This window comes from Squalius cephalus, assembly GCF_949319135.1.
Source record: "Squalius cephalus genome assembly, chromosome: 13".
Classification (NCBI taxonomy): domain Eukaryota; kingdom Metazoa; phylum Chordata; class Actinopteri; order Cypriniformes; family Leuciscidae; genus Squalius; species Squalius cephalus.
In genome coordinates, this window is record NC_137134.1 from 13,577,786 (window position 1) to 13,581,982 (window position 4,197).

Genomic DNA, 4,197 nt, shown 5'->3' on the forward strand with positions numbered 1-4,197 from the left:
GATGAGAGGATGGTCAGTCTGGCTCAAATTTGCCACACACACAAAATGCAGTGCAATGAGAGACACTAAGAAAAACTTCAGCAAATGTGAAGAAGTTAATGAGATTTCACAAACTAAGAGCCCCTGAATGAATCAACCTCTCCTAGTACTTCCCTATACTGTTTCTCTTGTTGTTTTGGTCCATTACTGGCTTCCCCATCCCATAATTTCCCTCTGCCCCCACGGAGGGAAATTCCAGACTTCACATTTAATCGCTTTCAAACACATTCACCTGCTTTGGCAATGCGATGACCAGATTCAGTCCAGAGGTGTGTGATTGTGTGTGTTTTCCCAAGCAAAAGCTCTTGCACTTGCAAGCTGATGGTTGCAATTGGAGCCATTCGGCGGTATCATTATGTTACTGAAGTTGGCAGCTTTACACCTCAGCTCCAGTCCCTCAGAGGGACATGCTTAAATGCTAAATATTTCTCTCAGTAAGAAAAGAAACCTGACAAATTAAATGAGACGACGGGTTTCAGCCATTCTAAAGTTGGACATCCTGGTATTTAGATTCCTAAAGCATCCAGATCTGGAAAAGCAATTACCAGTAATGCTTTATAGTTTTTATTAATAATTTCAACCAATTTATTATTTTGCTATTGCTCATACTTAAGGTTGGGGATTTGAACAAGAGACCCTAAGTATTAAAATTCTTAAAACTCGTAACTCATCCCGCACGTGGCTACAAACATGAATGATGCCAAAACAGTTTTAAAATATAGCCACTTTTTCAAGTTTTTTTTTTAATTTTTTTAATTTTTTTAAATACTGTAAATCATAATTTACGTACACTCTTAGAAAAAATAGGTTCAGTGGGGTTCTATATAAACTCAATGGTGCTTGACTAAATTTTAAAGAACCCTTTATAACCAAAAAGTTAAAAGGAGAAATATAATACTTTAATTTATAAAATCTAATTAAAATTAAAAATGAATTAAAACAATATTAATTTGAACTAAATCCATAAGATGATACCATGATGGGAATACTTAAGTGGTTCTATATATGAGAAAATAATAGTTGGCCCAGATCCGGCCCACATCTGGTACACGCTAAATCCACATGTGGCCCGGATCTGGGCCGACACTATGTTGCTGTCTGGGTATTTGAAGAGAGACAGTCATGAGGGCTATGATATTGTCATTGTGATATCACGTCCATTTTTAATTTCTGCATGCTGGTTTCACCACATGACTTTGATTTAGCAAAATTTAGCAAAAAAAAAATATTTTAATTTTTTTTATTATTATTATTAATATATATAATATAATATAATAATAATAAAAAAAATGAGTTGTATCAACCTTATTTTTTTTAATGTTTCTGGGGAGGGGGGTGTCAGAAATGTAACAAAAAACACTTATAGAAAATGTGTATTCAAGTCAAACTGTATAGGCCTATGGATTGCATTTTAATGTTTTTTTGAATAAAATAATATATTGTCATGTCAACGACCCACCTGCTTTATTTCAGCTAGTATAACAGTTGAACATTTGCATTTATCAACATGCGTGCATCCATCACAATGGATTCTTTCCAAACAATCTTGACACAAATCGCTCTGGGATCTAATGAGTACCAGGGTGGAAAAAGCGTTCCCGCTTGGATCCCAGCCTCCGCTGTTACCGCAGACTGATCGCTGGTGCGACTTTGTGCGATTTGTCCGTTAAACGACTTCAAGGCCTTCTCAGAAGATCTGCTCTAGCTTACTGTAGCTGCGCGCACATTATTTTCTCATTAGCCTGGGCTCTGCTGTATTTATATCAACATTCTACTGTGACTAAACCAATTTTCCGACAATAAAAAAACGGGTAAATCTCTGTCACTTATCTTCATTCAACATTGTTACAATTATGCAGTCATTTGATCTTGATGTGTTGTTTTTTAAACTTCTCAGAGGAGGTTCTGCAGGCCTTTCGGAACAATCCACACTGACAGGAAACGTCCCGACGGGTCTTCAAAACATCCTTCTCTTTGAGCGATGCATTCAAACCCTTTCTCTACTGTATTGTGTGGCCGGTAACACAAGAACTCCCACCGGGGTGTTTTTCGGCTCTGCGATTGTGTAAGTTTTTCCGTGTTGACGAATATGTTCCATCATTTGCTCGCTTCTTGGTAAATTAATTGTGATGTGGTGTTGGTCAGGGGCTGATGCGAAGGTGACTGGCGTCGAAACAGCATCTTTCAGCAGGATTGAGAGACAGAAAGATGTTTTTGCAGTCTTTCATCAACACTTGCTCTCCGGTTCCTTGACAGATGGAGCGCAACATGTCAACAGCAGGTTAAAGCGCTCACACAAACAAACGTGAGCTCGACGATTGCGCACTCATGTTGGCACAGTGCACACAAACACATATTTGCATGAGACTACAAACATGTCTGCACTGAATGATGGATATGGTACCTTTCCAAATCATAGAGCTTTATATCTAGCACACACAATACTTGGGCCAGTCCAAGGCCTTGAGGAGGGAAGTCTGCATGTCATTTGCTTGCTGGATCCGTTCGGCCAATAAACTGGCTCATAGCTTTGATTCTTCACGGGCACGTGAGAGGGGAACGAGAGAAATAGTCCAGCCACGTGCTGCTGTCTGGCTCTGTGCATCAGTCTCTGATCCGGCACTGTAACTCTGCTTAATATCACACACTGAAAATATGTAAAAAAAAAAATTCATGCGTTTCCATGTTTCTTTCTTTTTCTTCCCTTTTTGGCTAGATGTCTCTATGGACTTCCCTCCATATGGTCATTTTCATATCTGTCTGTCTGTCCTTTCGTACAACCTCAATCTATCTTCTAACCATTAAAGCCATAATGTAATAATAATAGCTGTATCTTAAATTGGAATTAGCCTATATAAGTGGACAATATCTTCATAAATGTATAGATATCTGGGGCCAGTTGTCCAAAAAAAAAAAAGTGAATTAGATTGTATCACCCTGATCCAGATACACATTTTTTCGATTACCAAATCTGGATTAATAGTGCTCCACGGAGCCCCTAAAGGGACATAGTGATGAAAAAAATATGGGATGGAAAACATTTTTTTCAATGCTTTTGCGTTCTCAGAAAAGTTTCGCCCGAGAAACTTTGCATTCGCTCGCAAAGAACTTTTGACTGGTTCATCTTTTATGATTGTGCCAATGTAGTTTACAAACAGTGATAAAGAACCCTTTAAATTAAATATAATTTTTTTGTTTGATATTTACAGCTGTTTGGGGATTATTTTATGGCGCCAAAATCTATTTTTTACTTTACTAGGCTACAAAAAGGCTCAAGAACTAGCCAAATGTCTACTTCTAATTTATTACTTTAACAGTTGAACTAATCAAGAGCAAATTTTAGAACTAATTTTGACCAGTTTTGATACATTTTTGTTCCTGAAATCCATCTTTCTGCTGGGACCAGTATAATCCTGATTTTAAAATGTTTTGAACAACACAAACTGATGATTTGATCCAGATCAAAACCAGGATTGGATTTTGTGATCTAATCTGATTTCAGAATCCTGTTTTTTCTTGTGAACAACCCGTTTTCAAGATTTGATCCAATCCGATAGCCGCAATCAGATTACTTTTTAACAACTGGCCCTAGATGAGACGGTTTCATTCTGTAATTAGATATGACAAAAAATATGACTTAATTCATTATAATAATAAATTATTATTGACAGCATGAAATTGAAAGAAATCACACAATTATATAACTTGGAATGACAAGAAGAAAGCGCCTGACTGATTGCTTCAGCTTGCAAAAAAATTATAAAAAATACAATTGCTGTACAAGTAGCTCTTTGCAAAAGCTACACTAGTTTTGTTCATCCATCCATCCATACGTCTGTCTGTATACCTCTTTGTTCCTTGTGTGCCAAATACTAAGCAACTGTACTTGGAGTTAATTGCTTCCATACAATAAAAACACCTGCATGAAATGACTGCTCCCTAAAACAGGCCGAGTGGAGACCCGTCTCTGAGTAACTACACGGATAAACAAACAATCAGGCACAGTCATCATCTTATGGGCAAATCTGGACTGAGGTTTCTGTGCTTTTGTTGTACTTAAGAGCGTTGAGTGCCCAGCATGTGAAAATTAGTGCAACTGATTATCCAGTTTGGCTGCTAGTGCCATAAATGTCATTCACATATTAAACTGTGTAAATA